Source organism: Crocodylus siamensis, chromosome 1, assembly GCF_052110815.1.
Source record: "Crocodylus siamensis isolate JL-2025a chromosome 1, ASM5211081v1, whole genome shotgun sequence".
Lineage (NCBI taxonomy): Eukaryota > Metazoa > Chordata > Crocodylia > Crocodylidae > Crocodylus > Crocodylus siamensis.
Window position 1 is genome coordinate 158434082 of NC_143395.1, and position 23031 is coordinate 158457112.

The 23031-nt window shown below is 45.0% G+C and overlaps 1 protein-coding gene across 1 annotated transcript in view; it reads right to left on the reverse strand.

The window, feature by feature from the left end:
- The window catches only part of LRFN2 (leucine rich repeat and fibronectin type III domain containing 2), a 253600-nt gene that overhangs the window by 64451 nt on the left and 166118 nt on the right, over positions 1–23031 (reverse strand). The gene's annotated exons all lie outside the window — the stretch shown is intronic.

Sequence of the window (23031 nt, forward strand, 5' to 3'; positions counted from 1 at the left end):
CAGTCCTACTAGAAATGTCTTACTTTTCACAGTATTGTCCACTGGGCCTACAAGGCAGGTGATGTGTCTCATCCTTCACTTGCCTATTGTCAGTGTCTTGGGTAGTGGGTACCCACCCACATCCAAGGCCCACAGGACAGTACACCTGAGGAAGGAAATGGAAGCTGAATACCTCTTCCATATATAAAAAAAAACTCTGTACTTAGAGTCCTCTTGACACGTAGGACTTTTTTTTCATAGATTTCATAGACATTAGGGCTAGAAGGGACCTCGGGAGATCATCGAGTCCAGCCCCCTGCCCAAAGGGCAGGAAGTCAGCTGGGGTCATAGGATCCCAGCAAGATAAGCATCCAATTTACTCTTGAAGGTGTTCAATGTAGGTGCTTGAACCACCCCCGCTGGCAGACTGTTCCAGACCTTGGGGGCTCGGACAGTAAAGAAATTCTTCCTTTTGTCCAGCCTGAAACGGTCTTGCAGGAGTTTGTGACCGTTCGACCTCGTCATCCCTTGGGGCGCTCTGGTGAACAAACATTCCCCCAGATCCTGGTGGTCACCCCTGATAAACTTATAGGTGGCCATCAGATCACCCCTGAGCCTACGCTTTTCCAGGCTAAAGAGTCCCATGTCTCTCAGCCTGTCATCATAAGATCTGTTTTCCTGACCTCTGACATGCGCGTGGCTCTTCTCTGGACTCTCTCAAGCTTCTCCACATTCTTTTTGAATTGTGGAGCCCAAAACTGGACGCAGTACTCCAGCTGCGGCCTCACTAAGGCTGAGGAGAAGGGGAGAATGACGTCCCGGGATTTGCTTGAGAAGCATCTATGGATGCAAGCCAGTGTTTTGGTCGCTTTACTAGCCGCAGCATCGCATTGCAGGCTCATGTTCATCTTGTGGTCAATGATGACCCCCAAGTCTCTTTCTTCTATAGTGCTAACCAACGTAGCACTGCCGAGTCTATAAGGGTGCTGCAGGTTTTTCCTCCCAAGGTGGAGAACCTTGCATTTATCGGTGTTAAACACCATCAGGTTCTCGTCTGCCCATTTGCTGAGCTTGTCCAGGTCAGCCTGGATCACCAGCCTATCTTCTGGCGTCGATGCTTTGCCCCAAAGTTTGGTGTCATCGGCAAACTTGGCCAATCCACTCCTGACTTCAATGTCCACATCGTTAATGAAGATGTTGAACAGTATGGGTCCCAGGACAGAGCCTTGAGAGACCCCACTGGTCACAGGGCACCATGATGAGCGACTGCCATCAATCACAACCCTCTGGGTCCGACCACGGAGCCAATTTCCCAGCCAGCAGATCGTGGTGGAGCCAAGGCCACAACTGGGCAGTTTGGCCAAGAGGTGATCGTGGGATACCAGATCAAAAGCTTTTTTGAAGTCAGGATATATGACATCAATCTCTTCTCCCTTGTCCAGATGATAGGTCACCTGGTCATAGAAGGAAATGAGATTGGTCAAACAAGACCTACCCACAACAAACCCGTGCTGGCTATCCCTTAGAATGTTAGCCTGGGCCAGTCCCTCAAGGATGGCCTCCTTCATAAACTTTTCTAAGATCTTCCCCAGGATAGAAGTCAGGCTAATGGGCCTGTAGTTAGCCGGATCCACTCTCCTCCCTTTCTTGAAGATCGGCACCACATTCGCCTTCTTCCAGTCTTCGGGCACTACACCAGAGCGCCAGGAGTTTTCAAAGATCCGTGCCAGGGGCTGGGCTATGACGCTCGCCAGCTCCTTGAGTACCCTGGGGTGCAGATTGTCAGGGCCAGCTGACTTGAAGGTATCCAGCTTCTCAAGATGTTCCTTCACGAGGTCAGCATTTATGGAGGGTAGGGGATCCCCATCACCCGGATCTCCCTGTCCCATAGCAGGCATGGGCGTCCCATGGGACTGATGAAAGACTGACGCAAAGTACCTATTTAATAGGTTGGCTTTTTCCTGGCCGTCAGTTGTCAGTTGCCCCATCTGGTTTAGCAGGGGTCCAACATTGCCCTTGCTTTTCCTCCAGCTCCCCACATATCTGAAAAAGGACTTTTTGTTGTCCTTGATGCCTGAAGCTAGTTGGAGTTCAGTTGCAGCCTTGGCTTTCCTGGTTTGCTCCCTGCAGGACCGGACCAGCGTGGAGTAATCCTCCTTGGAGGTGAATCCCATCCTCCATCCTTTGTAGGCTTTCCTTTTAAGCCACAGGAGGTCTGCTAGGTCCCTGGAGAGCCAGGGGTGCTGCTGTGCCTTCTTGCAGCCTTTCCTCTGTGTTGGAATAGATTTAGTTTGTGCATTGAGGATCGCTTCCTTGAGGAGCAACCACTCTTCTTGAACTCCCATCACCCTGGGGTCATGGTCCCTGAGGGCCTGACCGACTAGCCTCTTGAGCTTGTCAAAGTCGGCTTTTCTGAAGTCAAGGACTTCTGTGTTGCTGACTGACTTGCTAGCTTTACGGCGGATGGTGAAGGTGATCAGCTCGTGGTCGCTGTCACCCAGCTTCCTATCGATCACTAGGTCGCCGATTAGGTCGTCCCCCGTAGCCAGTACCAGGTTGAGCAGCGCTTTGCCTCTCATTGGCCCATAGACTTCTTGAGTCAGGTAGAGGTCATCCACGCACGAGAGAAAGCTTTGCGCCCGCTCGGATTTTGCTGAGTGATCTTCCGAGGAGATGTCCGGGTAATTGAAGTCACCCATGACAACTAAGGTCCTGGAGCAAGCGGCCTCAGTCAGTTCCCGGGCGAACTCCTGGTCAAGCTCAGGACTTTGAGTGGGAGGTCTGTAGTAGACTCCCACCGTTGTGTCCCCTGTGCCGTATTCCCCATGAATTTTTACCCAGAGGGTCTCTAGCTGTCCATGCCTGTCGCCAACATCAGCTTGCAGGGACATGTAGCTTTCCTTCACATAGAGAGCTACACCCCCGCCCCTTTTGTCAACATGATCCCTCCTGTACAGGGTATAGCCCTCTATACCCGTGGTCCAGTCATGGGTGGAGTCCCACCAGGTCTCTGTTATCCCAATGACATCGTATTTCTTTGCACTGAGCAGGAGGACAAGCTCGTCCTGCTTGTTGCCCAGGCTCCTGGCATTAGTGTACAGGCAGGCAAGTGTCCCCTTGGGGGCTCTTGCCTTGCCCACAGATTGTGCCAGGGCTGAGGCAGGGGTGGGCTCCCTTAAGTGCCTTGGTCCGCTGGCTTTGCAAGGGTCACTCAGTGGGCCAGCAGTGGCAGTAGTCCCCCCATCCTCCAGCGGGCTTAGTTTAAAGCCCAGTGGAGCAGGTCAGCCAGCCTGGCTGAGAAGAGCCTCCTCCCCAGGGGAGAGAGGTGGAGGCCATCTCTTCCCAGCAGCTCACTGCCTCTCTTGCCAAAGAGCGGGCTGTGGTCATGGAAGCCAAAGCCTTCCCGATGACACCAGCGCTGCAGTCTTTGGTTCACTGCATGGATCCTCCTCTCCCTCCTCAGCCCATAGCCCAAGACTGGGAGGATCGACGAAAACACCACCTGAGCTCCCAGACCCCTAAGCCCCGCTCCCAACTCCCTGTAGCGCCTCATGACCTGGCTGGGGGTGTTCCGAGCCGTGTCATTGGTGCCCACGTGAATAAGGAGCATGGGGTAGTGGTCTGTGGGCTGGAGGAGCTGCGGGATCCTCTCCGCAATGTCTCAGATGTGGGCCCCTGGGAAGCAGCAGACTTCCCGGGCTAAGGGGTTGGGGCGGCAGATTGCCCCCTCACTGGGACTTGTTGGGAGAGGAAGCAGTTTGACTGTTGGTGTTTAACTAGGCTAAATATTAATATATTGATCAAAATCAGATCTTTGGGGCCTTTGTTCCTTGAAATATCATATATTAGTGAGCTATCAATTTATACAGCAACTAGAAATGTGATTTCTGTTCTGAAATTCTCTATGGGGTTGTTCTGGTTTGCTTCACAGACCTAAGTACCCATTCCCTCCCCTTCTGCCCCCTGCTCTCTTCCCATCCTACTAGAGCCATCCTACATTCTAGACCTTCAGTTTGCTTGTGGAAGAACTTTGTTCTTTCCATAACCTGTCATCTCTGCCATTTTTCCATATGTCCCTATATCATCAACACCATCTTTTTTCTCAAATCTTACCTGCAACCATATTTTCCCATTTGGGTTCATGAGGACTAATTCAAAGAAAAAAACAAACCACCCTTATAGATTGACTCAGAAGGCTAGACTGTGATCTCAACTACACATCTGCACAGGAAAGTCAGAACACCACCTGCATCTGCCAATATAGGCTCATTGACCTTGTGTCTGAGTGCATAGGTTTCATACCTGATTTCTTCAGACCTTGGCCACTCACCCCAATCAGATAAGAAAGAAGAGATACCAGCTCTTCCTCTGAGAATGGCAAGCTAGGATGGAGTTGTCTCTCTAAGAGATGTCTCTCTGGCATGACATTTCCTAGGGTTTATTCTGAGGATGGTCTACCTTTTGCTCATGGCTAGGCTAATCACTAATGACTTCACCTCCATTTGACCTGCATCAACACTACCCTGCATAGTCATTTGTGATCCTGAGGATACCTGTTATACCTTCTTAGTCACACACATGGCTTGTGCTTTCAGTATCCTTTGGTAATCCCCTTTGAGAAACAAACATTGTAGAATAAACAAGACATGCCCAAACTTTACTGATTCCCTTTCCAATGCTACATTTCCAAGGTGCAATCATTGCATTTGATGCAATCTCTCAGGAGGGTGTTTTTGGTAAGCATTTGCAATAGGGTTGTGCAAAGCTTTGGTTTCTGATTTGATTTGGCGGAGATTCAGCTCGATTCGGTGGCTGAATTTTTGAATCCAAATTGAATCAGGAAACCCTTTAATCTCTCTGAATTGAATTGGAGCATATTGACTCAGAGAGATTTGGAAAGATTCAGCAATTCGGACATAGACACAGCTTTAAGTGTTATTTCTACATACCTCAAGGTACCAGGTGGCTCATCAATGCTTTGATGCTGGGGCTGATGGAGCATCTCACAGAAGCACAGGGGGCCCCCCAGCGTGCTTGGCAGCAGACCTGGAAGTGGACCAGAAGCACTTCCTGTCCACTTCTGGGTCCTCTGGGGAGCAGGCTGGGCCCCCTTCCCACCCCAGCCCCCTTCCCCCGTGCCACCCTAGCTCAGCAACTAGTGCCTTCTGCATCTGCAGGGGGGTGGGGGACACCCAGCTTCTCCCTGTGGCTGATTGCCAAGCCAGGAAAGGGGGCATGGGATGTCCCCTCCCCCACACTCCCTGGTGGACCCAGAAGTGGAGTGGAACTACTTCCAGTCCATTTTTGGGTTCGCCGTCGAGCACATAGGGGGACCCCCCTGTGCTCCTGTGGGATACTCCATGACCCCCAGTATTGCAGCGTTCACAAGTTCACAAGCTGGTACCTCAAGGTATGTAGAAAAAATAGTTAAAGCTTTGTCTATGTCTGAATTGCTCATATTTTGAATCAGCATCAAATCTTCAGATTCGGATTCAGCCGAATCGAATCGGGGATAGTGATCTGAAACAAGGAATTGAATCACTGTCCCCAGTTTGAGCTGAATCCAAATTGAATATGGCTTGCTTTGCAGACCCCTAATTTATAGTTGTTATACCGACCCATGCAGCTCATTATCTTTTATACTGAGTAATGATAACCCACCTATTTCATTATCTGCACTGGAAGAGGTAGTAAACTAAGCCTCAACCAGGCAGGAATGTTTTATACCATAACATTTGCTTAGGGTTATTCTGGCCATGCATATTGTAGGTGATAAATAATCATCTGTGTCTAAAATGGCTTGGAGAGATGTTACTGTTGCTCTCATGCTGATATATTATATATTATGATATTATATAGCAGTTCCAATAATTAACACTGTAATGCCATTCAGTTTTCAGTACACAAGAAACAGGTTTTAGAAAGAGAAGAAAAGAAAAGACCCTATTTTTTTTTCCATTTCATCCCAATGTTGAAAAGACACTTGGCCAGAAAATTTATGACAGAAAATATGCAAGTTGATTCCTAATCTTCTCAAATTGGAAATAAAAAAATCTATCACTTTTGTGGGAGCATCCCCATGAGCAAGAATGTGCGTTTCTCTGGGAACAAACAGCAGCAGCGCAATATGAGCTAGAATCCCCTGTGCACACGTGCATGCTCTGGTGTGTGGTATATTGCCCCACACGGGATAGGAGAGGCTGGGGCCAGCACCTGGGTTAGCCCCACCAGCCTTACCTGGGATCTTAGGGATCTCTTGGCACTGCAGTTATGCAGTCTTACAGCAAGGAGCCTGGCTGGCAATGGGAGAGTAGCTCTGCCTGGCCAGGCTCTGGTTTTGGGTGGTGCGTGCTGCTGCCATGTGCATTGCCCCATGTTTTTTAGGCATGGGTTTTTTTCACACTGGGATTTCTCAGTGTCAGCTCTACCCTCTGAAAATGTACAGTGCCTGTCTGCAGTGCTGCATACCACATGTGTGCGCCCATCAGCACGTGCCCTGAGAGTGCTTTTCCAGCCTTGCATTCATAAACTAGTTCTGCTCTGGCTCACATTAAGGTCCTATGAAGTAGGATGCTACAGCAGTCGGGACTGCTTTCAATATTGGCATAAGATGATTGCAATCCTGGTCACTTGGGTCCAGGAAAGCACAGGGCAACTTTGCCAAATTATTAATTTGGAACAGTCCTTTCTGCCTATCAACTGTCTAATTAGATTTTATATAATACTCATCATGGTGGTACCTAACAACCTCTTTCAGCTGTCCCCACAGCATCAGTTGGTTACAGATTCTTCTGCCATAAGCTGCAGAAATGTGTTCACGTGCACAAAAAGCAGCTGCTCTGTTCCACCCCAGAGATGTCTGATTTCAAGTGTGGGTAAAATGATTCTCATATATAGATAAATATGGAAAGCAACTGAGGGGAAAAAAGAAATGATCTATAGAAATATAAAATATTATGACTACTAAACTGTATACAGTAGGCCTTTTATGACAGGATCGCTCATGAATGTTGACAGGATGACAATTACATAACATTCTTATTATGTTACAAGGGGGAAAGCATGGAAGCATCTGTGTTCACTGAACACTGCAAATAAATACGAGAGCAAGATATTTTAAGAAGCTGCAACCAGATTACCTTCATCTTAGCATATATTTTAAATTCGGAGTTGACTGCAAAATTGTTTTGGGATTAGCAACTATGTTCTTGAGGCAAATCTACAGCACTGTTAGGAAAGCTCTATAAATATTCTTCACATGCAATTGGCCATTTACTAACAGAAAATGGGCTTTTTGAATTTTAATTATCAGTGTTCTAGAGTTTTAATTTTGCGTATTATCCTACCAGCTGAAACAGAAAGCACATTAAAAATGGGGAGAATGGGACAGAGTTAATTAATAATAAGCTCTTCTATAGTTTCTCCCTTCCTCTACATTCCCACCCTTCAAATATACCTATTCAAACATTTGAATGCACGCTTAGGATTGCAGCATCTCCTTTAAGTGCCCCAATTCTCCAACCACATTTTTTCCGGATGCTGTTAAACATCATGGTGCTCTGGGGAGACAGTAGATGCTAAGCACCAGAGTGAAAAGAATTTGTAAAAATGGAGGAAGGAACAGAAGTTAATTACGGAAAATAGGCACTGAAACAGAGAGAGGAGGCTGTGAAACAGGAGCTTCTAAATGGCAAAGTAAACCCTGATGGGGAAACCATCTGTGGTAAATTTGAAAGGCTCATCTGCTCTGTGTGTGTATGTGCATGTGGGGGGAGGGAGGGGAGGGAAAAGAGGGAGGAGGCAGGGGAGCCTGAGTACTAGCTACTTTTACCAGCAAAAGGATTAATAACATCTTTAGCAGGATGAGAGTACCATGGCAGCTGTCATTCTGATCACAGAATTTATTTGGAAGTATTAATGTAAATTTTAGTTATCTGCAGTAAAAATTCTAATCGCTGCGATATGTTACTAGCACTGGTATTTTAGGCTTTTGAGACTTGTACCTTGGATTTCCCTGTGATGCCCCTCATTAAGGCCCATTTCTTTAGTGCCTTGGAAACTGTCTTAGACTTCTGGAGAACTGCTTCTGTAAGTATAGTGAGCTACTTGTCTTGAATAATAGCAGCAGGCTTGGTTCTTTGTGATGAACCTTTGTGCTGGAGCCTGGTGTATCGACATTTGTTCAAATGTGCGCTCTCCAGTGCAGCATAGACCATTCATGCCTCTACACAAGCTTGCAAGGTTCAGACACCTGAATGGTCAGACCCTGCTGTACCTTGGGGATTGGTGGAACAGTCAAACCTCTCCCTCTGACTTTAAGCTTTCCTCTATATAGAAAGTGGGGAGGGGAGCCAGACAGAAGGAAAGTGGCCAGAAGGAACACTGCCTTGGGAGAGAGTAGTCGTGGATTCCAGCTCTGGCCCTGCTCCCAATTAAAGAGAAACTATACCACTGAATCTTGTCTATTTTATCTGAGGAATATTAAATGGAAGGTGCAGAAACGCTATTAAGAAAAACAGCCAGAACCAAGGAGTCCATCTTTTCCAGGCCAGCACTCATTTTGTAAACCCATCTTCCCTCTAATTTGTTCTTCTCTTCCTCCTCCTGGCCTTACACATCTTCTCTTCCCCTCCCAGCTTCCCAGTGGGTCAGCTTCAAAAGAAAGGATGGAGAGAGCTCTGGGCATTGCCTAGTCCCTGGCTTGGTGGCTAGAGTTCTTTGCTGGGAAGCAACAGATGCATGCTCAAATCCTCTGTTGATGAGGAGGGCCCTAAAACCCAGGTCTATCCCTCCTTGGGAAAATGCCATAATTACTAGGCTAGAAGACAGAAGAACCTGCTGAAATTGCTATTTTACTTCCAGCAGGTATGTGCTTTTTGGCCAGTCCTATTCTGCCATAGTAGTTGATCCATTAATGTGGCAAGGAGGGTTCGCCGCCACAAATTTGACTGTGCCACATGTGCACAGTGAGCTTTGAGTTCACTGCCTGGTCAGTAGATGCATATACACATGCACATTTACTGTGTAGTCACTGAAATTACTGTGCAGTATGGGCACACATCTACACATGCACGCCTGTACCATACAGTAAATATGGTGACTTACACCAACTTGAGTGTAAATTTGATATGTCCATCATGCAGGTAACAAATTTACACCCGATTAATTACCAAGCAGTAACACACATGTAAACACCTTACTGTGCAGTAACATTGTGTGTGTGGACTGACTTGGAACTAACTTTAATCCCAAGTCAATCCACACACAATGTTAAGGTGCTTTAATGCCTGCACATGTACATGCCAGCCTATTCCCTCTTACTGCAGTGTAACTTACTGCACAGTAAATTTAAGCCAGCATAAATGCACATGTAGACACACTCAGTGCAGGCTTTTTCTGGACTTCCAATGAGCAGTGAGCTCTGAGCACACCAGCTGAGCATAGTGTGGTCTTCATGGAGCCCCTGCTTTCATGTGGCTCTAGAGACCAGGGGGTACATAGCACTGCCGTTTGCCTATCCCCTCCCTTCTTCTCTCCACTGAATTCAGCAGTGGGGGCTGAGTAGTGGGGGAGTGTTAACCCCTGGGCTCTGGGTCTAGGCTCACAAATGTCCTCAATCCTTCCTGGTTTCAGAGCAGAGATAACATTGTTCAACACTGACAAGTGCAAAGTGATGCACCTGGGGAGGAACAACCGGCACCATACCTACAGGTTGGGGAACTCCCTTCTTGTCAGTACATTGTCAGTACAGAGGCAGAAAAGGATCTTGGAGTCATCATCAATGCCAAGATGAACATGGGTCGGCAGTGTGGGGAGGCAGTAAGGAAGGCCAACCATACCTCATCACAGATGCGTCTCAAGCAGTTCCAAGGAGGTGATCCTCCCCCTCTATGCGGCACTGGTCAGGCCGCAGCTGGAGTACTGCGTCCAGTTCTGGGCACCGCACTTCAGGAGGGATGTGGACAACATGGAGAGGGTCCAGAGGCGGGCCACTCATATGATCGGGGGCAGCAGGGCAGGGCTTATGAGGAGAGGCTATGGGACCTGAACCTGTTCAGCCTCCACAAGAGAAGGCTGAGGGGGGATCTACTGGCCTGTTACAAACTAGTCAGAGGGGACCAGCAGGCACTGGGGGAGTCCCTGTTCCCCCAAGCACTGCCAGGAGTGACCAGGCATAACGGTCACAAGCTGGCAGAGGGTAGGTTTAGGCTAGATATCAGGAGGCGCTACTTCACAGTCAGGGCAGCTAGGATCTGGAACCAACTCCCAAGAGAAGTGGTGCTGGCCCCTACCCTGGGGGTCTTTAAGAGGAGGTTAGATGAACACCTTGCTGGGGTCATTTGACCCCAGTACTCTTTCCTGCCATGGCAGGGGGTCGGACTCGATGATCTGCTCAGGTCCCTTCCAACTCTAGAAACTATGAAACTATAACATGACAACTATGTTCATCATGAGTTATTGTGATTTTAATGTCTAAATGGGCTCAGTTCAAGCTTTCAGCAAACCCAGATCAGGGTGCTCATCTAAATATGCAGTCCCCAAGTCTCCTGTGACCTACAGAATCACTCATATCCAAAAACAAACAATTCTAAGACTGCTGATGGGAGCCTTGTGCTACCTCCCTAGCCTTATTTCCATTTAATATATATCTATCAGCCAGCTAAAGTGGCACTCTCACTACAAGCCTGTAAATCTGGCAAGGTTCCTGTTTCAGTACAAGATGAAAAATAATCCTGTAGTACTCTTATAACACAGATTGGTATGAATTAATATGAGCAAGAGTCATAAACCTTGGTGTTTTGTATTCAAATTTTCCTCATAAAGATACAACTCTTGAGATTTGGCATCTCATTTTAGGAATCTCTCCCAGGCATTTTTTAATTCTATAGTCATAGAGCTGTGCATATAAATTCCAATAACCTTTGCATACAGTGGTACTAGTTACAAGGTAACTGTCATACAAATAAGGTATGGCTAACTATGCATGTAAAAGGAAAGATGAATGAAAAATAATTCCTATTCTGTTACTTCCTACTCCACTCTGGGACACAACATTAAGGGATTCTCAGAGTGAGATTGTGTCTACATCTCTACAGATTTGTTAGCAATGGGAGCAGGAAAAAAAAGTGAGGATGCCCTCTCCACAAAATCAGGCCTTTTGCTGTGGAGATGAGATTTTCAAGAGGGCTCCAAATTGGCTTAACTTAGCCCCCTCTGAAACTCCCTATGACAGTGGTTCTTAACCTTTTTAGGCTCATGGCACTCTCAGAAAATGCCACATGTTAATTTTCTTTTGCTTTTTGACTAAGGAAAAATAATAGAACATTTTTTCTGATGCAAAGAACTCAGAAGGACCACAGCAGGTCATAATGTTTTTAATACTATGGGTTCCTATTTGGCATCCCTGGATTTATCTTGTGAATCATGTTTACACACCTAACAATACTAGCTTTGTGTGGCTCACTATGGCACCATTGAAAGGATCTCAAGGCACCCAGGATGCCATGTCACCCTGGCTGAGAATCACTGCCATATGACTGAAAAGGGAGCAGAGTAAGGTCAATGCTGAGTCTTTCTGAAAGTCTGACCTGAGCAGACATGGATCAAGGGACTCTGGAACCATAAGTCATGGCTCTGTGGTGAAACTCTCTCTGGTGCAGAATGACCTGGACTGTGTCAAAGGGGAGTGGATGGTGTCACTTTGTGCACTTCCCCAGCACTCGCAGAAGTGTTTTCCTTGCCCCGGACAAAACAGGGAAGAGACTCAAGCAGTTTATACTATCCAATTTTAAGAATATAGAAGCAAAAGAAAGCTTCTGTTGCAAATGACTTCAAATAAAGGAAAAAATAAAGAAATCCTTGATCTGTTCTGACTCACTTTGTGGAAAGAAAAAAGAAAAAGAGGGCAAGAAAGTTATCCATTATGAGTTATCCATTCCACTTAATATTCTAACTGCTGGGAATGCATTCCCCTTTGTGGGTACATAAGGGCAGGGAGCAGGCTGCCAGGAGGCTTTGGTACCCTGGCCAAAGGTCAGATACAATCTTAGATCTTAAGCACAAGGACTTCATGAGGCAAGCAGTCAAAAAGATACCAGACTTTCAAACAAATATGTGGCTATGGTTCCATCTTTCTTCAGTATAGGACAGGGACAGTTAAGCAGGACAGGGAAGCACCGAGGCCCCAGAGCCAGGTGTCCAAGAAAAGTGGTTGCTCCTTAAGGAGACGATCCTCCAAGCCCAAAGGGAGGTAATCCCAACATGGATCAAAGGGAGCAGGAGGGCGCAAAAGCCCCAATGGCTCACCAAAAGTATCCAGGAATGTCTTCTAACTAAAAAGGAGGCGTACACCCAATGGAAGGGAGGGGCCATCACCAGGGAGGACCTTACCTAGGCTACTCGGGGCTGCAGGGGGGCGGTCAGGAAGGCCAAGGTGGAGATGGAACTGGGACTAGCTACCCGGATCTAGGACAACAAGAAGTCCTTTTTTAAATATATAGGGGGCAAAAAGAAGGTACTGCAAGACACTCTGGGAAATTTCATTGTCACACCAGATGACAAAACTAATCTATTTAATGACTTCTTTGCCTCCATTTTCCTGAGCAGGGACTGGATCAGCCCCCACACTGGGCCCCCCTCAGGTCCCAGGGGAGGCGCACCTAGGCCAAGGGTCAGTGAGGATCTAGTCAGGGAACTTCTGGAGGGACTGGATGTATTTAAATCAGCTGGTCCCGACTATCTCCACCCCAGAATGCTGAGGGAATTAGCTGAGGTCATTGCGGGACCCCTGGCACGGCTGTACGAGCACTCGTGGTGCTCTGGTGTGGTGCCAGAAGACTGGAAGAAGGCCAATGTGGTTCCCATCTTCAAAAAAAGGGAGAAAGGAGGACCTGGGAAACTATAGGCTGCTTAGTCTTACCTTGATCCTGGGTAAGCTTTTTGAGAGAATTAGTCTGGCACATGTCCACGAGGGGCTAGCAGGGGAGATTTTGCTTGGAGGCAACCAACACAGGTTCATTAGAGGCAGGTCCTGTCAGACCAACCTGGTGGCCTTCTATGACCAGGTCACCAAATCCTTAGATGCAGGGGTAGCAGTGGACATAGTCTTTCTGGACTTTTGGAAGGCCTTCGACACTGTCTCTCACCCCGTTCTCATTAAGAAACTGGGGGACTGTGGTGTCGATACCCACAGTCAAATGGGTCGCCAACTGGCTGGAGGGCCGCACCCAGACAGTGATGGTGGATGGGTCATTTGTGACCTGGAGGGACATGGGCAGTGGGGTTCTGCAGGGCTCGGTCCTCGGGTCTGCACTGTTCAACATCTTCATCAGTGACTTGGACGAGGGGGTAAAAAGCACCCTGTTCAAATTTGCTGATTGTCGCAGGGCACTGAAATGCCTGCTCCTAAGAAAGGGGTAGGTGCTTGTTTGCCGGGGCAACCGCAGTCAGTCAGCTGACTTGAAGGGGGCAGGGACTGGCCTATATAAACAGCCTAGGCTGAGGCCAAGGACGCAGTTCCCCTCTGGCAGCTGAGGAAGAGAGAGCTCTGCTGGGAGTTGTCATAGAAGCCTGATGGCCTGAGCAGCGTTCTGTGAGATGGTACGGGGTGGAGGAAACCCTGGTAGGGAGAGGAATGATGGATAGCCAGTTTGGCTTGGAGTTTATGTTGTAGCCCAGGGGCTTGAGTTTTCTGTTGGTAGTTGTTACACCGGAGGACCGGGTGAGGCTGTAGGGGTTGGAGGAGGCCTCATGGGAGCTCCCCAGTAGTGTGGGGGTTCCTGGCACCAGAGAGGGTGCCGTGTTTTGGGGGTTGCATAGACCCCGGCCCCAGCGGGGCAGTGTTGTGCGGGGCGAGGAGCCCCAGTGTGGGTGAGTGACCCGAGAAGGCGGGTCTGGGGGGCCAGGCATGGCTATGGCCACCTGAGCCTTGGTGGGGGTTGTAGACCTGAGGAGGGGGTGCACTGACCCGAGCCCCGAGAGGGGGCACAGTGCATTGGGGGCCAGGCACAGCTACGGCCACCTGAGCCCCAATTGTAAGAAGCCCCAGGGAGGGCGCACACAGGAGAAGAAGCCCCAGGGAGGGTGATTGTATCAGGATAAGCCCCAGGGAGGGCGTGCAGGAATAAGAGCCCAGGGAGGGCAACCATATAGCCCCAGGGAGGGCGATTGCCTAGAGAGTAGCAGATAAACCCGAAGAGCGAATGTGAGGGTGCGGGCACCAATAACTGACTCACCAACATCTGGTACATCTGAGAGGCTTGGGGCATGCTATAAGGGGTGGTAGGAGCCACACATAGCCCTGTGGCGGGAGTGCACAGAATCATCAGTAGACGGAGTACCGGCGGGAGTATGCCAAGGGGTACCGTGTTCAAGGGAGTAAAAGGCAGCCTCCCTTAATACTTTTGTCATCAAAGACGTGGTGGGCGAGAACGAGGATGCAAGGGCACCCGCCTTTGGTAGGGGGCGCCAGGAGAGATCACGGCAGCTCCTGGGACCCCGCCCTGTGACACTGATGACACTAAGATGTGGGGGGATGTTGGCACATTAGAAGGAAAGAATAGGCTGCAATCGGACCTAGACAGGTTACAGGGATGGGCGGATGAGAATAGGATGGGATTCAACACCAATAAGTGCAAGTGATGCACCTGGGGAGGAAGAACCAGCACCATATCTACAGGCTGGGGAACTCCCTTTTATCAGTGCAAAAGCAGAAAAGGATCTTGGAGTCATCATCGATGCCAAGATGAACATGGGCCGGCAGTGTGGGGATGCAGTCAGGAAGGCCAACCACACCTTGTCATGCATCCACAGATGCATCTCAGGCAGGTCCAAGGAGGTGATCCTCCCCCTCTATGCGGCACTGGTCAGGCCGCAGCTGGAGTACTGCGTCCAGTTCCGGGTGCCGCACTTCAGTAGGGATGTGGACAATGTGGAGAGGGTCCAGAGGAGGGCCACTTGCATAATCAGGGGGCAGCAGGGCAGGCCCTATGAGGACAGGCTGTGGGACCTGAACCTGTTCAGCCTCCAGTAGAGAAGGCTGAGGGGGGGATCTAGTGGTCTGTTACAAACTAATCGGAGGGGACCAGCAGGCATTGGGGGAGTCCCTGTTCCCCCAAGCACTGCCAGGAGTGACTAGGAATAACGGTCATAAGCTGGCAGAGGCTAGATTCAGATTAGACATCAGGAGGTGCTACTTCACTGTCAGGGCCGCTAGGATCTTCCAAGCTAAGAGCTGCTGGCTCCTACCCTCGGGGTCTTTAAGACATGGCTGGACAATCACCTTGCTGGGGTTCTTTGACCCCAGTATTCATTCCTGCCCTGGCAGGGGGTCAGACTTGATGATCTGCTCAGTTCCCTTCCGGCCCTACTAACTATGAAATTATGAAACTATGAAGCTCATCATATATGTGTATTAAGGGAACTAAGTGCTGCACAATGTAGAAATGTATAACAATAACCATTCTGCCCAGTGGCTCTCCAGCTCTAGAGCTTTCATAGGGTTTGTGTCTAAGTCATGCATGATGTCTCTTGAGACCTGCTTCTGGGATAGTGTACACCTTGAACCATCTAAGCCTGCAAAATAATGCTGTGATATAGGAAGCAACAGCTCTGAATAGGACTTTGGAGATTCTAATAGGTATCAACATTGAGTCCTAGTGTGATATAGCTTAGGGAAGAAATAAATTCTTTGGACCTATAAGAAATGGAATATCAAGTAGCAGAAGGGAGGTGTTGCTACCTATATATATGTGTGTATATATAAGATATTAGTGACACCATTATTGGAACAGTGTGTCCTGCTCTGAAGAAGTGCACACTTCAAATGGAAAACTGAAAAATGGAAAAGGGTTCAGAAACTGTTAGAAGAATGACATATGGTCTGGAAAACCTGCTCTACAATGAAATATTAAAGAAGGTCAATCAATTATTTTTATTCAAAAGAAGGTTAACAGGTGTTTTGAACAAGTTCTGTAAGTCCCTATGTGAGGAAGAGATTTCTGAGAGTAGGCAGCTATTTTATCTTGCAGACAAAGGTACAAGATGCTCCAATGGTTGGACGCAGAACTAAACACATTCAGAAACTAAACACATTCAGTCAAAAAATAAGATATACATTTTTATCCACAAATGAAATTATCTCTTGGAATAACAGATTTAAGGACATGATGGATTCTCAGTCTCCTTGTAGTCTCTAAATTAAAATTGGATGTCTTTCTAAAACAGATGCTATAACTCAAAGAAACGGTATATGCTTGATGGAAAAATTGAAGCATATGTTTCCTTGGATTGTGCCCTGAATGTGGTCTGACTAGATGAGCATGCTGGTCCCATATCACCTTAAAAATCTTTGAATCTAATGAACTACATTTCCAACAAAACCCCCCAAACTTGGGAAAATACAGGTTTGTATGTGTTTTTCTAAGCTTATTGTCAAGGTTTATTCAAATACGATACAGTATAATAGCAGAATAATGAATATATGAATGTATTTTGGATGCATATATCTATGCATGCATATAGCTATATGGACAAGAATATGTATATATACAAAAGGAAGTCTCATTTATAAACACTGACCTGAACCACTCAGTTCTCAGAACTGTCATAGACTTTATTTATGAAAGTAGGTACTTAGGCATTAATATAGCAAATACGTAAGTACCTGCTTTACTTCAAGCTTGTGAATAGTTTCATGAACTTCAAAGGGACTGCTCATTCTTCTGCATGTGCAGAAGTGTTTACAAAATCAGGCCTGTTATCATTTTCACATCTGTAAAATTGGGAGAATAATATTTCTTCTCTATCTACCTTTTTGTCTTGCCTATTAGGTTGTACAGTTTTCATGGCAGAGGCCATTTATTACTATGTATATGTGTACACTACCTAACACAAAGCAACTTTAATCTTTTTTGGACCTCCAAAGTGCTAGTTTAATACAAAATAAATAATAGTTTTAATTATAGGAACTACTTGTTTTTTCCCAATTGCTGTGTAATTTGCAAATCGTGGAAAAATATCTACCCATGACACTGTGTCAGTCACTACTAAGCCTTGCCTATGACAATGTGACTGATGTTGTTATCTTCGTAACTGAGGTGTTCCAAACGAATAAAAAAATCGAGAGGGTGGGGAACCCCCCTGAAAACTGAATCAAAGAGAAACAAGTAATATTTACTAACTACATAGTGGCCTGTGCAGGGGGCTATAAAGTTTTTATAGCCACTTAGACAACTCGCTTGCGAATAATACAGTCATAGCAAACTTCTGACAATAAAAATTTTACAGCCCTCAACATTATCATGGGGTTCATTTATGCCATTTGTTTCATTTGAATTGTGTTTCCTTGTTTCCATCTGCCTGTGATTGTCCCATGGTGAAATCTTTTAGTTAGCATGGGCACAGCAGAAGACAGCTGGGGTTCTCCTGAGCATGTGCTTAGGGACTAGAATGTGTGGAAACAGAGATCTGTCTAGGCAGTGTTTAGTGACGACTGTGCATGCAGAATTAAGTTAGTTGTGGTTTGAAATGTAAGAGTATTTCCGTGATGGTTGTTTTCATCAGAGCCCTCAAACAAGTACACTGGAGGTGGGACCCAGTCTACTAACTTCAGAGCCAGAACCAGGTGCATAAAAAAGCTGGAGTAGGTGGAAAGGGCATTTAGTGTAGGGATTCTACTTTGATCCAGCACAAAGAGAGAACAAGTTGATCAAAGTTCAAGAATGTTCAAAGTTGAGGAAGCTCATTTGTATCTATCTCAAAAACCACAACAACATTTTAGGCACATGTAACTTATAAGGTATGACTAGTCTTGGCAGGACCCTGCGTTGTAAGCTTGCTTGCAAAACACTGGAACTTACAGAGTACCAGTGTGCCCTACATCTCCCTCTATCCATAACCACTAGCTTCTGTATACACTATATTCACCTCATTTCTCTCATCATCATCAAAATCAGTGCAATACATTTTATGAAGCACATGTTGTCATTACAGCTGGTCAGATATAGGGATGGGTCAGGTGTAATTCAATTACAGCTGAACAGTCTTCAAACAAACACTAAACTTAGGGAACGTACATTTTTTTAAACACAGCAAATTTGCATTCAATTCATAATTCAGTTGGGGAAACTGTGGCCTCATAGCTGCTTTTCTACTGAAATATAGGCAAGTAGCACTGATAGGTTGTGGCAGAAGAGTCTCACAGTTTTAATACAGGCAAATATTTTCATCCTTCCATTGTCTCCTAGTCTATTGAGCCATTCTCACATTTTCTTCATATAGATCAGCACATTCCACACACTCTAAATGAACCATTCAATTGGCTAATGCTGAGGTACAGTTATCCCTTTCCAGTTAGCCACCTCTTCACATTTCAAATTGCTTAATCCCAATACAGACCTCAGACACTTCATCTATGAATGATTAGAGGGCATGGTACTTGAAACACAGTAGTAATACCAACTTATACTGAAACCATATATAGATTGGTTAAATCAGAAACCAGCACTGCACTTCAGTCATATGTCACCATGTCACTTGCAAATGCTTTATAGATATATATAATATATATATGACAAAACAATACATTTCTTATATATTTAACAACTATAACTAATATATATAACAACCAATAAACAATTAAACAACTAAAACTCTTTGGATAACTATAGATAGATAGATAGATAAGCTATATAGTTATTCATTGTGAGTTATCCACTCCACTTAATATTCTAACTGCTGTGTATGTGTTCCCCTTTGTAGCTGCACAAGGACAGGGAGGAGGCTGCCTGGAGGCTTTGGTTCCCTGGCCAAAGGCCAGGTACAATCTTAGATCGTGTGTACAAGGACTTCACGAAGCAAGCAGAGAAAACGATACCAGACTTTCAAATAAATATGTAGCTGTGGTCTCACATATATCTATGAGAATGTGTGTGTGTGTGTGTTGTTTAGTTGATTTAGTTGACTTCTAGAAACAAATAAAACTCTTATATATAGAAACAGTTTTGTTTCTAGAAGTCTTCGGAATTTTCATACATACACGCACACATACAAAGTTACAATGTGTTGTTTCATCGTTCATATGTATATATGTGTGGTTATACATACATATATACACACATATATGTATATATAATACACACTCACACACACAGAAATACTTGACAGAACAATATATTGTTTCTATAGATATATAACAATTCCAGAAAGCTTGTAGAAACACATGACATAAGCATTCCTTCTTTCAAGATGTTCTTCACTGTGATGTGTGAGGATCCTGCTGAATTAAATATTCTGTTATGAATAATGAGCATATATATATGCAATGAATCTATGTATGTGGTTGAGAATGATGGACTAAGAGCACAGATTAAAGAGTAGTTATATGAAAATTAGTGTATATATGATGAGACTTTGTATAACAGTGCAGATAATTCTATTTCAGAGAGGACTTCAAGGTTTCTTTTATTATTATCATGAAGGATAAGCACCATATATTTCTAAATGCACTGCTAAAGAGAATGGAGCCCTGGCTGCAAGGCAGTCTACATGGACAGCTGACCACATCTGAGGCTCATGAAATCCTTGATAACTTTGACTCCTGGGATGCGGGCTGTCAAGGAGCCAGAGGGACAAACTAAGGCTAAGTACAGACGTGCAAAAAGCCTGAGACAAAATCTATCTACATTATGCAGTTTTCTGTAAGTGTCATAGTCTAGATTGGTAGTGAACAAAACACATATTCACCCTTTGGTGTAGGGGACAAATCTTAAAACGGGTTCCACCATTTTGAACCCAGTCTGTGTGTGCTGAATTTCTGTTCTTCATCCTGGGGTTTCAGCACTTGTGTGCCTTTACCCTGCACCGAACATCTAGATCCTCTGCTTTTCACACTAGCTTTAAGCCCTGTGGGCTAGCACCAGGCACCAAACAGGCTTGGTCTCAAGCTCCTCATTCCTGTCTCTATATTGTGCGCTATGTCATTTACCAAGGATTTAATTCCATGTGCCCAGCACAGATGCACAACCCCAAATTTAGATTCCACCTTTAAAACTGATGAAGCACAGCAAGTTTCATGGCAACTGGAGTATGTATGTGGGTTTTAGAACATTTAGAAAAATCAGCTATAAAACTCTAACATAGCTTTCACCTTAAATATAATGTGCTAGTGCCCTGCCACAATTAATCTTCTAACCCTGTCTTCTCTGCAGTGATGCAGCTTAAGAACTTGAACTGAAAAGCTTTGACTCTGAACGCACTCAGAAGACATAAAAAAAGAAATGCTAGCTTAAAATTCCACTCAGCAATTTTCCTCTGTCTCTAATGCTGCAAAAGATGGAAAACTTTCCTTTAGAAAGATATTTACTTGAAGAACTTTCAAAGCTAAAAGCAGATGCACTGACTTCTCTCCTGGAGCTGTATGGTTTAGCCTTGAACATATATTGTTTTATAGCAGTTGAGTTAATTTACCCCTCCAGAGTGACCAAACACTTCATATTTTGTCTATCAGATGCTCCTCCCAGAGATTAATGATCTCAGGTATTTAAAAAATATATACCCTAAACTATTTTCCCCTCAAGGACACTTTGCCCATATAGTGCTGATCAAGTTGGCTTTTGCTAAACATGCTGCTAGGCATGGGAATGAAACATAACTAGCAAGATGGAACTAGAGCTGGTGTGGATAATTCTTTTTTCAGCTCACTAACCAAAACTAAAAACTGTAGGAAAGAAAAATTTAAAAAATAGTTTCAAGCAACTGCAGCACATTTTTTCATTTTTTCTCAATTAAATTTCTCCCAAAAGAGAGAAACACTTTGTACAACCTGGCAACCAGTAATTACACATTTCAGTTCCAGTAGCATGTGTGAGTGCATTTTTAATCTTATCAGGTCTGTATAAAATGCAGATAGATTTCTGATTAAACATTATTTCATGATGAAAAATCAAAATGTCCAAATGAAATGTTTTGATTGGTTTAATTTTTTTTTACTTTTTTTTGTTGTTGGCCAGAACGATTCACTGCACTTGACATGAATTCACAATAACCTCCTCTTAAGTTATTTTTCATAAAAGCAAGGTATTTAACTGAAAATATGCTGCCCACCCCTAGCTAACACTCACAGGGAGAACTTCTCTCTAGAGGCAATAGGCATGTTATAGCTTGGCTTCTATTTAAAGCAAAACAACTTTTTCTACAGTTGTGAAAATGTGAAAATGACCATCCTTGCATAGTTTTGCCTTCAGTGAATGGAAGGCAAAAGGTTCTAATCATCTGACAGGTGGGTGCAAAGAAGTGGTCAGTTGTCTAGTGAGAGAAATTTATGTGTTTGCAGTTAAATTCAATGAAAATCCCCCATGGATGTATGGAGAAATACAGCAAAGAAAGATCAGCTTGTGAAAATGTAGGCCCACACTTCACTAAATAGAGATATAATTACAAAACCCCATGGCATATGCATATTGGGATTCATATAAGATTCATAAACTATAAGAAGCTGCCAATGAGGTCAAGGAACTGACCACATCAGTCTTCATTTTTGTTTCTCTTCTTAAACCAAAACAGAGAATTCCTGAACAAGGCCTATTTACACAAGCTTTGCAAAGAAGCCTGGATTTGTAAAGCACAGTGTTGTTATCCTCACTGCTTAGACCCTGCCTGTTGTGCTAATCTGATCCACAGCATGCATCTTTGCCTCTTTTGTTTATTACTTCACATGCAATATCGCATATCAGTTTCATGTTTTAGCTCTTTGGAGACCCCTTTTTATTGAAACCATATTGTTCTGATTATAAATTGACCATGCAAACACGTTGACCTCACATTTTCAGGTTCGATTTTAAGAAAAATTGCTTTTCCCCTCAAATATAAGTCAACATTACAGATAAAGTCTTTGAATTGTTATCACCCTTACAACATCCCACTGAGGCAGGGCTCCAGGCAAACTCAACACTTTCCTGCCACCTAATGGACTGCCTCTTGATTTTGTGACACCACTGTTGACCTGCCACATGGACAGCCCTAGAGCTGGGGATTTGAGGTTTCCAATCTCTGTCCTCCCTGCAGTGGAACAAGAGCTTTGGAAGACTTGATTTTACACAGGGGTCTTGGACCTACTAAGCTTTTACATATTTGATGAAGTGGGGTAGGCCAGAGAGATTCATCAGAATGGTAGAGGCATGGCAATCTGGGCCACCCAACCACTGGCACTCTTTCTTGAACTCACAGAGCCTTCAAGGGTACCAGACACAGTGATCTGCTCTAGCATGGTGTCGGCAGAGCAGATGATGCTGCAGAACATGCTTAGAGGCAGTCCATGTAGTCTTTAAGAGTGCATACAGAGACACATGCTCTGTACACTAATATCATATTGCTCTGCTTATTGGTTCTTTGTGAGGGGGAAAAGGACAACAAGGAATCAAGAGAAGAAGTTGTCTGTGTCATTTATTTATTTGTTGTGGTTCTTTGCAGCTGCCATGGACTTTGCTTCATCAGCACAGTAGAAGAGCCACCGCTGTGGCCCTTACTTATCCAGATAAAGAAATAGCATAGGAGTCCAATCAATGGATCCTTCAGAAATGTCCCCCACGGTGTGACATCTGATTGCTCATCCACCATCCCTTGCTCTTCCTTTATTGGCAATTTAATGCCTGCTCTCATCACTTGAGTCCTTATTCCCTGCTGCTCTGAGAAGTAACAGCAACTCCTCAGGTGGTCCTTTATCAGAGGCTTGCTCTAATTCACGTCAATGGCTCACTGCACTGCTATTTTTCACAGTATAAGAGAAGAGGAATGGACTCTCAAAATTGGGGACCTTTCCTTTGTCTGTGTTTACTATTTTTGGTTAATCTATGGCTAACTACTAGAGACAAGCCCTGAAAACTTTCCCATTGGTGGTATTTGTTCTTTTGTATGAAATCTAATGTATTTTATTCTTTTGATAATATGTAAAATATATTTTAAGAGATGTTATCTAGAAAAAAATCACACTTTTAAAAGAGCTTTTTTTCTTGCATTACTAATAAATAACACTTTATCTTTCTGCAGCACTTTATA